This window comes from Daphnia pulex, chromosome 10, assembly GCF_021134715.1.
Source record: "Daphnia pulex isolate KAP4 chromosome 10, ASM2113471v1".
In the NCBI taxonomy this organism is placed as follows: domain Eukaryota; kingdom Metazoa; phylum Arthropoda; class Branchiopoda; order Diplostraca; family Daphniidae; genus Daphnia; species Daphnia pulex.
This window is the reverse complement of record NC_060026.1, coordinates 4,682,993-4,697,105: the sequence shown is the minus strand read 5'-3', so window position 1 is coordinate 4,697,105 and position 14,113 is coordinate 4,682,993. Positions and strand designations below refer to the sequence as shown.

Genomic DNA, 14,113 nt, shown 5'->3' with positions numbered 1-14,113 from the left:
AAGTTTATTTTTTAGCGCTAGTTGGAGGTTAAAAACAATCGGAAAAATAATCGACAAAAATTGAAGGAATATCAAATTTTTCCCACAGAAATTTAATCGCCGATTATTTTTCAGCGATTATCGCTAGCAGCCGATTATCGGCAAAAAAAATCGCGTGGTAAGTCTGAAGCTACGTATCCCAAGGTAAAAAAAAATACATGTTAAACTTCGAAACCCGCTCTATATGTTGGGATACATTTTATTTTGATCGAGATAGCCCTTTTCTCTATTTGCATTTAAAGATGCCCAACTTTTAAATGTTAAAATGTACATTACGGTTAATTTTTAATTGATTTTTGATAAAAATTTACAACGTTTTCAATAGAAAATTAAATTCTCTATCGATTTGTTATGGTCTCGTTCTCAAAAATAAAACAAGGACGCAAAATAATAAAAATTATTTTTTTTTATTGAGCGGGGCCATACGGCAAAATAAAAAAAACACAATTTTGAAACGACTATAACTAAATAAACGTTCAAGATAATTTTTTTTACTCGGTAGTTTTTTTTCGTGTTTATGAATATATGGTCCAAATTTGAACCAAATCGGAATTTTACGCGCGCCAACAATTTGTTGGATGGGCGTGGAATGACCCACCGGCTAACTCAGCAAATGCAATTTTTACATTCCTCTAATTTAACTGCTATTGGTTGCTTTGTAGATCAATTAAAACTGATTTGTTATGTTTCTTTCTTGAATTTAAAAGAAATGTATGATTTCATTTTTTAAAAAAGGGGAGTAAAGTTTTTTTTAAATTATATACATTTACCGGAATGTCAATAAGTAATTTAGTTATTACAAACGAAATTATTTTAAATCAACCTAGAATGAAACTATTTCTAATTTTCTGTCTATCTGGATGCTTGCTTGGTGCTTGGATGCTGCCGGTTGATGTTAAAAAATTGTTCCATTAGAAAGTGTCAGCCATGTTTGAGGAAACGGAGAGCAGAAATAGTTGAACAAAAATTTCAGTTAAAACATGACATGACATAACTAAAAAAAACGTCAATACTGACGAGGATTGAACCTGGTCGCATTTTCGAAATAAAATTTGAAAAACATGAAAGCACAGTACAAGAACATTAAGAAAAGAAATGGCAAAACAGGAAGAGGAGGACCTCCATCGTGGCCTTACTTTGATACTATGGATAAACTTCTGCGCCACGACGTGGCCGTTAATCCACAAAACATTGCAGAAATTGAAGCTGCTGGATTTAACTATATTCCAAGATGAGCAGTAAGATTTATTGGTAAATTTCATGTAAAATGGGACTTAAAGATTTATTTGTAAATTTTATGACCATCATGAAGTCGAGGGTGAAATAGACGATGAATATGAGCTTCCTGCTCCAAAAAGAAAAAAGATTTCTAATGGAGAAACTATTCAGATGATGATGATTGCGGAGGCCAAGCTATCATCATTATATAACAGATTCTTAGACGTTCTTAAAGGAATTCAAGCTCAAGGAGATGAGAAGGTAAAGCTGATGCGCCAACTGGTGAAAGACCAAAAGCCGAGCAGAGAAAATTAATAGTTGCCTTGTGTAACTGTAACGGCGTTATCGTGTGAAATGTGTCGTCATGAAAATATACACTTAAGTATCGCTAAATTCTATTTATAGCTTCTTGTTATAGTTTTCTCTAAGATCACGACAACAACCATATTGTTCAAGTCATTTCGTCTTTGATCAGCATTACCAAAAGTATTGTCGTTGTTATTTGCTTTTGCTGTTTGAAAAATGGCAAATAAGCCCCCTCATTATTCCCAAGGTCCATCTATCTGGTCCTCCTCTTCTTTCTAGTTTCGTCTTCTCCAGCACTGTCAGGATATATGGAAACGGCCTTCGTTATTATGATGAAATTTTTTAGATAATCACGCAATGATTTATTAATTTAATTGTTATTGGATAACATGAATTATTTCGATAAAATTTCCAAAATATGCATAAATGCAAATATAAAGGAAAATGTCTTCCCTATAGCTTGATCTGTTCGTTATACTTATATATAAGAGAGAGGTTACCAAAAAGGGAAGACAAGTAACACATTTAAGAAAAACAACTATGCACCATGTTATTGAAAATAAATCATACAAAAATTTTACTGCTACATTTGCAAAATTCTAAATGAAAGTTCGTTGAAAACCTAACAAAATTAATTGTACACAAGTTAATGTGCTCAGGGAAACATAGGTTGAAAACATGATAATGCTCTCAACCAGAGCATTTTTTTATTGCTGAAATCGCGAGTAGGCGTCGGAGGGCATGGTAATGTAGACAATTTTATGCAAAATTTAGCGAAAAGTGAATGGCGCAATCGGCTTTTTGGATTTGTTTGAATCCATTTTTCAAGCTGTAAACAGCAACAAAAAAGGATTGCAGCTAAACATTAGTTAGTTAAAATTACTAAACTTCATCATTTGAACTCTTTTCTTTAATTTATTTCGACTTTCTGTTTTAAAAGAGGAGGTTTTAATCAGGTTATTTACATTAAAAAACACCCCCCCCCCCCATGGGGCTTGACATTGGATTTTAGAGCTTAAACTATTTCCGTCTGTCAAAAGGTTTTTAGTTCAATTGAGAGTTCCTTGAAGAGTTTACCTCATGGTCAGTTACGGTGGCAGACCTCCAAAATAATGCAGTTATTGAGTGTCGACGAGTTCTTGGTGAGTGTTTCGGATATTTTTTGTTACACAAAATTGTGTGTGAACACAATCATGTTTGGCAGAAAAACAGTCCTAATGAGTTGTACGTTGATTTTAAATTACACGCAATACCTTTTGTGTTTAATTGTCGTATATGTCATAATTTTTGAACGAAGATATAGTTTCTATCGATTTTCCAAAAAATGCAATTGTTATGGTAGAACGGAACATACTTAATGACTAATGGACATTACGGCCACACTAAAAAAGAGATAAAATGGAGAAAATTGCCGCTGTCAATGAAATGATGATTCTATCTCGAGATACCAGACAATCAATGCGTTCGATTTTCGAGGCTCATAAAATATGTGTAACCTTCTAATTTTTTTGATCCATTAAAATTGATTTTTTTTCCCATTGTCATCATTTGAAGACATCCAGCGTTTATAGATAATGATGCGAACAAACAGCGCAAAATGCAGCACGCTAGAAGCTCGAATCAAACGGCTGTTCCCGGGTCCATTGACGAAGCTGAATCTTATTTAATCAACAACCAATATTACAAGTAAGCACGCCTTGGCAAATTTTTTACACTCATTTTAGTTTATTGTATTTTAGACAGGGTGTATTTCATTTCATTTCTTTAACATAGTATGACCAACAATGGCAATTAATTTTTTTTACGGAAGAGTTTCACCTGATACGGGTACGACAATCTTCTTCATCTCCCTTGGTATTCTCCCTATTTTGCATAGTTTGGAAGAGTTGGCCTGAGATGTTACAATTGCCACTCTTCATTTTTTGTTTGCGCAACTATTCACTATTCGCGGTTTTTCTTATAGATATTGTCACGTTTCTATAACGTAGCAATTGATTGGTTCCCAGAACAGATATTTGCAGTCGATTCTGATCCTGGGAAGTTGACGATTCCCCGACGCTTGACAACAATAGTCATTGGGGACGAGACGACGTTGACAGAGGCATGCAAAAGGGGGGAGCATGTTTCTCGGTTGTTGGACTTTTCTCTGTGTTGGTGTGTGTGTTGGTGGTGGAGTCGCGACCTCCAGTCTGTTTGTTTCTCTTTTACCAAACAGCTTCAGGTCGCTCTCAAAACTGAACGTGTTAGCCTCCTCACCCATGAGTGAAAAGCTATTTTTAATTTATAATTTTGATATAGGTTCCCGTTCGTCTATGCAATCATGACTGAAAAGACCCAATCCTTTTAGCTTAGTCTTTTCCAGGGTTATAGGGTTATAGAAGTATAAAAAAAACTGGGGAAGGAGCATCTAACATGATCTGACTACATTTCAATTGTGAAAGTGATGGCTGCCGCTTTCCCGGAAAAAAATTGCCCGAGGCTGTTGGTACAATTTTAGACAAGTGATTATTACCTTCTAAATATTTTATATTCTATATTTACTTGTAATTTTTCTTCACACTTAAAGGTTTCCCTGTGCCGAGTGACTAGAAGATTTGATTCATTGACATACACCAATGTTCTACACCAACACACAAAACTTGTTGAAAGAAAATATTTTCATTCAGTTGGCGTGAAAGCAATTTAGTTAAGGAATAGTAATAGCACAGTTTATGAATTGTAACATAACGCACGAACAAAATTAAATTAGATAAAATTGATTATTAAATAATAATAATACAATAAATACCGTAAACTAATGAGATTTTTGTAGTTATGGGGCGTATCCAGTTTCTAAGCCCTCAACTTGATCAAGGGGAAAAATGGATCTAGACTGAGTTTTGTGTATGCTGTAGCAGACGACAGAGAGGATGCAAAGCGCGTTAAATGTATTGTTTGAAAGAAAACAAAAAAAAATCTGTTGAGTAGTTGGGGATAGAAAGTTAGGTAGATCATAAAGCAAAATATTGAATTTTGACGTTGGGGAACTAAAACCTTTTCAGGGTTAAAGTGTGTTTTTTTTCTTTAGTCTGTAACATGTGTTAACGGGAGATGGTGAAAGAGAATCATGTCTGATAATCAAGTTTTTGGGAATGGATCCAGCGTTTTGAAATATTATTTTCTTGTGGTGGCATCGTATATCTTCGAGTGTTGGGGAGATGGAAACCCAACATGAGAATGGTAAAGTAATCTCAATCTTCTAACTATCTTTGCAGTGATTTAATTGTTCTCTTCGCGTGTTACGCACGTGTGTATCTTTATTTCAGATTCCAAATACAAAGCTGATATTAATGCTAAGGCGTATCAAAATTTCCTCAACATGGAAGAACAAAGAAATAGGGTCGAAGAGAAAAAGAAGTGGGTAAGAAAGAAAAATTATAGTTGAAAAATACGAGTAAGACCGATTTTCTGTATATTTCTTGTGATTGAATTCAAATTACATTTATGTAAATTTCTTTAATTTTTAAGATGGCCAAACTGAAAGTGAAATAGTTTTGTCAGGGGACGAGGAGCCTGGATGTTCACGCATTTGTAAAAATAGGGATTTATTCCATTACGCTTATCTATTGCTTTTTTAGTTTTAAACAAAGGTCAAAATGTATCTACGCTGATCACCAATCCGTTTAAGTTAATCACCAAAACATTTCATAGTTTACTCCAGCCTCGAATTGAGCGTATCTTCTTTAAAGATTCAGAGGCTTTTATGACAACGGTATTATCACTCGTATTACTGGAAATTTAATTAACCTAAAGATGTATTTATTATAGCCAGAAATCATTGCCTATCGAGGCTTTCCAGTGGAAATTCATCATGTTGTCACCGAAGATGGATACATCTTTGATCTCCATCGTATACCTTTTGGAAGACCGAAAACTCCCTACGAAAACCGCACGACACAAAGAAAGGCCGTGTTTTTGCAGCACAGGTTGTTTAATAATATAATAATAATAATAATATGTATTTATAAGGCGCCTTTTTCATTACATGGTCAAAGTCACCCTGAAGCTCACAATAGGTTGACTACACTGTTATTAGGGGGTGGGGAAGGCAAGTCTGTACTAGTAAGTTTTTAGTCTGGATCGAAAACTAGTCAGGATGGAAAGAGAGCGGAGTTCAAGAGGGAGGCCATTCCAAATCCTGGGTGCACTGCTAGAAAAAGAGCGCTCTCCCCATCGAACTTTCTTTGCAGGAGAAACGACGAGTTTGAGTGTGTCCTTTTCCGAACGAAGCCCACTCCACGTTGCTGTTTGAAGTGATACCAATTCCATCAGATAAGCTGGTGCCGTGCCGTGAACACAGCGGAAGGCAAGTGTGGCGACCTTAAAGTCGATTATGTACCGGATCGGCAGCCAATGTAGTGCAGCCAACTGGGGGGTTATGTGCTCCATTCTTTACGTCCTATTGATCATTCGGACCGCAGAGTTTTGGACTGACTGAAGCCGGTCAAGTTGATTTCCAGGTAAACCAAGTAAAAGCGAGTTGCCATTGTCAAGGAGATATAGGACGAAAACAGAGATAAGACTAGTTGTTCCAATTTGGTCCAGGTACTTTCTTATAAGACTAATTCGTTGGATGTGATAGAATGCACGTCTACAAATATCGCTGACATGATTCTCCATGTTGAGATTGGCGTCAAACGTGGCTCCAAGGTTACGGACAAATCGAGACGATGTGATGGACTTACCACACAGTTCAATCACTGAACCAGGAACAGTAGCTTTCACATCCGATACCGTCAGCACATCCGTCTTTCCCACGTTCAGCATCATCTTGTTGCCAATCGTCCATTGTTGAATATCAGCAAAGCAGTTTGCCAAAGTAGAGCAGACAATTTGTTGAGAAACACCTCCAAGAAGCGTACTGTAAAGAATGAACACGATTGGTCCAAACACTGATCCTTGCGCCACACATAACAGTAAGGGGGCGAGCGCAGAGGTAAAACCCATCAATAAGAACCGCTTGATGCCTGCCAGTGATATAAGACCGCATCCATTCCAGCGCCAGGCCCCGAATTCAAAATATTGGCTCCAGCCGCTGAAACAAGATGCTATGGTCAATGGTGTCAAATGCTGTACTAAAGTCCAGAAGCACCAGCCCTGCCGCATCTCCAGCATCGACAGCCAGGAGCAGATCGTTGTAGACACGAAGAAGAGCCGTTTCAGTCGAATGGTTGGCCCGATATGCTGACTGGACAGGTACAAAGAGGTTTTGGGTTTTGGATATAATATCTTAAACATTACAATATCAAAGGTCATTAAAAAATTTCTGGATACATTTTGTTTGAGATTTTGGGTTTTTATTCGTAATTTCCTTCGACTAGAAATCAGAAATAGTTGTTGCAAAGCTATTCACATTGAGAATTCGGATATTGTTTTTGGAGACAGAAGTGTGTAGTAAGCATGTGTTGTTTTTGTGTAGAACTTGTTGCACGATCCATATTTTATATTTAACAGAAAGTTGTTGGTGCCAAAACTCCTGCCATTAACAGCTTCCTGGGGTGCAATTTTAATAAAGAGGCAGTGCTTTTTAACCTTTCAAGTTTGAATCCAGATTTACTCCTCGACGAATGGTCTGCAAGTAGTTGACCTCTGGCTTGTAGGATCTCTGGCTTCTTCCTCGGAAATAATCCCTAAGCAATTATCAATCTACAAAAAACAAAAACAAGTAGCCTACAGTAAGATTGGATCCTCAATGAATCCGTCAAGAAACTTGCCAATATTTCTGTGCAATTTTCTGGCTGATATTTCAAATAATATTCCACCTCTAAAAATCCTTGTCTGTTTTTAATTGGAAAACAATTTTCTGGAAAAGATATCGTCTTGAATAATAAATTCAGGGGCTGGCAATGGCGACTTAGGACTAACCGACATAGGTAGAACTGAAATCGACTGAAATCGACTGAAATAAGGAAAACAAAATGAATATTTCGATTAGGCCGCAGGACATTTTAATTTACCTAATAAGGAAAAAGGTTGCAAAATTGTAAAGATTGATTAATAATTTATGCTTATCCAGATTCCAGAACGTATAGCGAGTGTAGAGAGCAAAATATATTTATTACGTCTTTTCTTATAAGTGTTCATCATTTGAGTAGTGCTGAGCACGTATAAATTAATTCTGTCATCATGATTGTAAAAGAAGTACTCTAAACCCAGCTCTAAGCTTCCAGCTTGACTTCCAGTTACTCTCAGCTTGATCGGCAGTGACTACATGTTGTAACATTTTTGAACATTTGAAAGTGAAGGCAAACTGAAATCGTATATTGAGGCGGTGACCGACCTAACCTTATTAAAAAGAAAAAAATATTCCATTTTATTTTTAGCTTGTAATACAAAACGATTTGGACTCAGAACAAGGAATTTTGTGAGCAGCTAATATGAGTAAACTTACTAGCTACACAAAAAGTGGGTAAAGTTAGTGAATCAGAAAACAGGTATTGTTTTACAACTCATCTAATTACATTGATATCAATATCATAAAGAAAAGTCAAATTGCAAAATCGTTTAACATTTCCTGTTCTGTAGTAATCAATGGGTACCCGCCCGTATATTAGTATTTTTTTCCTATGCTTCTATTTCACGTTACCATTTTACCGAATCCGTGGCGTTACATCTTAGCCTACATGATTAGCTTGAGAAAAACAAGTTAAATGTTGTTTATGTTGTTTAATTTTATAATAGATCAAATACTAAATAAATGTAAAATATTGTTGTAGATAAATGTATGACGGAAGGATTTGGAGTACGGTCAAAAGCGGTCAAAAGCTTGCAGCGGTTGGTCAAATACGGAAAGGGCGACTGTTAAGTGTTAAATCGTGTTGCTTCTGCTGCCATCGAAATTAAGTCCACTGTTGTCTTCCTTTCCCGTGCGATAAGTGCCTTAAAACCTAAAACATGCTAAACATCCCATCCCAGTCATATTAGATACTCTAGCAAAATTCTAAACAAAATAAAGATTTTCAACTTTATTAGTTCATTTATGGCGTTTTGTACGCAATTTCGAACGTAACCAAAAACCCATTTTTACATTTTAATAATCGCTTACATAAAAGTTAATTTGCCAATTCTTTTTTATCCAAATGGCAGTCTTTTCCCAGTCGTTAAAATTTTCTTGTGTAATCTTCTCACAGTCCCCAATATTAACTTTTCTGAGGGGATTAGTTTCTTTCATAAAAACATCAACCCCTCTTTTGGTGATATAACTACAGCGATAAAATACTAAGGTCTCCAGATTGCAGAAAGAATGAAGATTTGCCACTCGATGTGGGATTTCGTCTGTGAGGATGTCACATCTTTTAATGTAGATATAAATAAGTGAGGGGGAGGACAATAAAGTCAATAGATTTTGAGGAGAAATCCAATAGTTCTCTGAGGTTAAACACAGAATCTCAAGTTTCTTTTGTACGGGCTGATCTTTTTTGAAACAATTTCGTCATTCGTCGGTAGTACTGACCAACTTATAACTATCGCTCAAAAGGCATAGAGTTTGAAGATTGGGACAACTCTCTACGACAACCACTCTACGACTCTCTACGACGGTTCCATTGCGTCTTGTGTCCTTCTTTATCAATTTTCTGATCATTGTTATTTACAACATTTAATTGATGGTTGTTTATTATGATTATTATATTGAACCAATCATAGTAACGAATAATTATTTTTTATTTAGGGAAAAAGATACAAGAAACCAGGGATGTTGAGAAGAGATAACTGAAGGAAATGTTGAGCTTTTGTGAGAACAGTTTTGATTGCCGCAATGCGTTGATTTCAAATCACCTTGGCTGACTCGAAATCGACTCGAAATCTGGCAACTCCATTTTATTAGTCTACCGCGAACGTCAGTCAGTCCAACTTTGAAATACGAGTTTGTTCTATCTTACGAGTTTCATCAATCTTACAATGGCAGCATTTCTCCCTACAACTACATCTTGCTTCAAGTGCAAGAAGGATTTCTCGTCGACAAGAAATCCCCAAATTGTGACATGTATGGAATGTCAAGAATATGTTCATCGGGCCTGTCTTTTTCCAGGCACTCTGTCAGCCCAGGACTACGTCCTTATGAAAAAAAAAACAACGAAGTGATTAGTGTTAAGTGTTACTTGAAGTGTGCCACTTCAAGTCATCTTACAACCGTGGAAGTGCCTGCAATTCCCCCCAAAAGAGCAGCCAAAGCTAACCCTGGCAAGCCACCTACCAAACGGGTTATGAGATCACGAAAGGAGCCGACACCACAGCAGCCAACCACCAGTGAACCTCCTGCAAGGCCAAGTGCAATTGCAGGATTGCGTTCACAACACACAACTACGGTCGCCGTGTCCACCTTAACCCCAATCGACTGTGCTGGATTTCCAACTTCCATGATTCAATTCGATGATTGGCCGGATATGGCTGTCAATGTCGTCAACATCGTCATTACCCCTGTCATCACTCCATCCCCTGTCATCACTCCATCAGACAGCCAGCTTGTTGCTGGTGAGTGGAGTTTACGGTGTGATCTCCCTATTCCTGTTCGTGAAGATACAGTAGAGCTGCGTGTACGCCCTACCGAATTGCAAGTAAACATGCCGGAAACAGGCTTACTAGCGCCACTGTCCTGAAAAATAAATATTTAAAATTTTGGACGTTCAGGCCCAACAGCTAGACGTTCAGGCCCACTTTAAAAGTGGGCCTGAAAGCAGGGGCCTGAACGCCGGGGCCTGAACGTCCATGACCCTTCCATTTGACCGAAATATAAAATAAGAAATGTTCTTTATCAAATAGATCACTTTGCCATATCTGAAAACGTCGCAGGCTAAAAGTAAAATCTTGGACTGTTCATTCGTCTTCCCGCTTCTTTCTCTTTCTCTCACCGACCACGTTGACGTTACTCCTTCCCATCAGTCGCACTGGTTTTTTAACAGCAATTTTAACAGCAATGGATTCAGAACTGGAGGCATTCTGGGGAAGGCATTCTGGGTTTGGCTGCTGTTGCTGTGGCAAAATCTGTAATTTGGCCCCCGTTGCAGTATGTCCTGCGTGAAAAATGGGATTGGCCAAAACCAAAGAGTAAGTATCCTTATTTGTGCCCTAAATTTTAAAAAAATTTAAAATCTTTTTTCCAAATCTTTTTTCTCATGCAGGGTTCAAGTAACCTGCAAAGAAACCGCAGGATGATCTCGAAATGGGAAACTCTTCTGACGAAGCTGGTGGGCAAAAGAGAGCCAGGTGTTGGTGTGAGCACGAGGAGAGATCAAAATTTAAATTCAAGAAGACAAGCTTTCAGGAGGCAAGCAGGTGTCACTGACTGTGGTAAGTTATCACCTTACCCAATCCCCCTTCATTGCCCAAAAAACATTTTAATTTATCGTGTTGATTATTTACAGAAAGAAGTGCAGGTGGTGCTATCTCAATTAGCCAGAAAAATTGAGGAAGAGCAAGATCTGCCCGGGAGCCAGTCCCCAATGATGGGGCCATCACACGACTGAGATGCAAGATGATATCAATGTTCAAACATTCCGTGTGTATTTTCTTGAAGGTGGATTGCAATCGAGGTTCCTTATCTAAATAAAAATTTTGAAAAGTATTTGTTTGTTGTTGTTGTATATTTCATTCATTCATAATTCATTCATTTCATCTCATTATATTTCATCTCACATATGGCAGTTCATTTTTCATAATCGAAATAATCTTGCATGAGCGTCTAAGTAATCTTTCTTTTGGTTCGGGACTGAAGATCCACTTTAGTTAACTTGCCATTGTACCTGATTTTGAAAGCAAAAATTTCAATGGATTTCTTTAAAATGACATCAATTTCACTTACCATAGTCCCCTTTCCTTATTTTCTTCCATGTTGTAGTTTACTAATACGATGTGGCAACCCAAACTACTTTGGGAAAGGTAAGACACGTATTTCTTTTGTAAGGAAAATAATAAATTTTTATGTGTGATTTTTCTTAAGGTGAACCGAAATGGATTGAAGATACCTGATAAGTTTTCTGCTGATGTGGCCGACGTTTTGAAAAAAAAATAAGAAATACCATTCTTGCAAGGCACTTTCGGCCTCTTACTGATGATAGCCATAAAATATTTCATCTGGCCCCTTGTGAAAAAGTATTGGTGGCGTGACCACAATGGTAAGTTTCAGTTAAAAGCAAGGATGCCATCATTTTTAAATATTTTGCTGTTTTTTCATTGCATGCAGCAACCTCTGCCTCCCCTGTCTCCACCACATCTTCCCCTTTGTCAGCTCCACCACAAACAACAATAAATATGGAGCAGATGCTCATGCAGCAGCAGCAGCTGCTCATGCAGCAAGACACAATTCTGGTCCAAATCAAAGAGATTATGGAAGGCAAAAAGTATGGGATATGTCCGCACATTGACATATCCCTAACCAAGAATTCACAAGAAAATAAATTTTAATAAATATTTTAATTTTTAATTTTTAAAGTTTTTTTTATTTAAAGATTAATTAAATTACATTTCATACGTGTTTTATGGTCAATTTAATTACAATGCTGTGCCGCCTTTAACGCCCAATATATCAAAAGAACATGCCTTTGGTATGTTTACTGTAATTATGTATTTTGATATGCGCGGCCACAAAAGAGAACCTCTCTAGATGCCGGTGCTAGTCGGAATGAGATCTTCTATCTTCGTCTTTGGCGGCCCTCTACCGGACATTTCTACGCATCACTTAACACAAACAAACTAAGCACATATTTAAGAGTTGCCAGTATGCAAAAAATCCAAAGGGGATTTTCACATCCTATTTCCTTGAAATTTCAATGATAATTCTAGACGAATTAGCTTTAAAGCTAATGCGCGTGTTTAAAAGCTTTAAAGAAATTTGGATCTTCCTCATCATAAAAAATGATAGACTTTAGTTGATGGTTATTTCCATTTATTGGCTTACAAATACACAATCTTTAAGGCGGATATGTAAATCTCGCGCAGTTTCTTTTTTTTCATTACATGTCTTATTCGACCATTTACCTATTGGAAATGACTAAAAGAAATGCGTGTTTTATAAAAGTTTTTGATGTCTCATAAGTGTTATACCCAAGGATGATAAATTCAACATTGAAATAGTAGCCACTTAGCGTGTATATTGTTCGTCAAATTATCACAAAAAAGTTTATTTTTTAGCGCTAGTTGGAGGTTAAAAACAATCGGAAAAATAATCGACAAAAATTGAAGGAATATCAAATTTTTCCCACAGAAATTTAATCGCCGATTATTTTTCAGCGATTATCGCTAGCAGCCGATTATCGGCAAAAAAAATCGCGTGGTAAGTCTGAAGCTACGTATCCCAAGGTAAAAAAAAATACATGTTAAACTTCGAAACCCGCTCTATATGTTGGGATACATTTTATTTTGATCGAGATAGCCCTTTTCGCTATTTGCATTTAAAGATGCCCAACTTTTAAATGTTAAAATGTACATTACGGTTAATTTTTAATTGATTTTTGATAAAAATTTACAACGTTTTCAATAGAAAATTAAATTCTCTATCGATTTGTTATGGTCTCGTTCTCAAAAATAAAACAAGGACGCAAAATAATAAAAATTATTTTTTTTTATTGAGCGGGGCCATACGGCAAAATAAAAAAAACACAATTTTGAAACGACTATAACTAAATAAACGTTCAAGATAATTTTTTTTACTCGGTAGTTTTTTTTCGTGTTTATGAATATATGGTCCAAATTTGAACCAAATCGGAATTTTACGCGCGCCAACAATTTGTTGGATGGGCGTGGAATGACCCACCGGCTAACTCAGCAAATGCAATTTTTACATTCCTCTAATTTAACTGCTATTGGTTGCTTTGTAGATCAATTAAAACTGATTTGTTATGTTTCTTTCTTGAATTTAAAAGAAATGTATGATTTCATTTTTTAAAAAAGGGGAGTAAAGTTTTTTTTAAATTATATACATTTACCGGAATGTCAATAAGTAATTTAGTTATTACAAACGAAATTATTTTAAATCAACCTAGAATGAAACTATTTCTAATTTTCTGTCTATCTGGATGCTTGCTTGGTGCTTGGATGCTGCCGGTTGATGTTAAAAAATTGTTCCATTAGAAAGTGTCAGCCATGTTTGAGGAAACGGAGAGCAGAAATAGTTGAACAAAAATTTCAGTTAAAACATGACATGACATAACTAAAAAAAACGTCAATACTGACGAGGATTGAACCTGGTCGCATTTTCGAAATAAAATTTGAAAAACATGAAAGCACAGTACAAGAACATTAAGAAAAGAAATGGCAAAACAGGAAGAGGAGGACCTCCATCGTGGCCTTACTTTGATACTATGGATAAACTTCTGCGCCACGACGTGGCCGTTAATCCACAAAACATTGCAGAAATTGAAGCTGCTGGATTTAACTATATTCCAAGATGAGCAGTAAGATTTATTGGTAAATTTCATGTAAAATGGGACTTAAAGATTTATTTGTAAATTTTATGACCATCATGAAGTCGAGGGTGAAATGGACGATGAATATGAGCTTCCTGCTCCAAAAAGAA

At 36.5% G+C, this 14,113-nt stretch overlaps 1 long non-coding RNA gene across 1 annotated transcript; it reads right to left on the bottom strand.

Annotated features, from left to right (window-relative positions):
* Positions 1 to 10,621: 10,621 nt before the first annotated feature.
* Positions 10,622 to 12,382, bottom strand: LOC124204103. The gene is made up of 2 exons (XR_006878747.1): positions 11,565 to 12,382; positions 10,622 to 11,493 (listed from the first exon to the last, which is right to left on the bottom strand). It is a non-coding gene; the product is annotated as an uncharacterized LOC124204103 (long non-coding RNA).
* Positions 12,383 to 14,113: the final 1,731 nt, after the last annotated feature.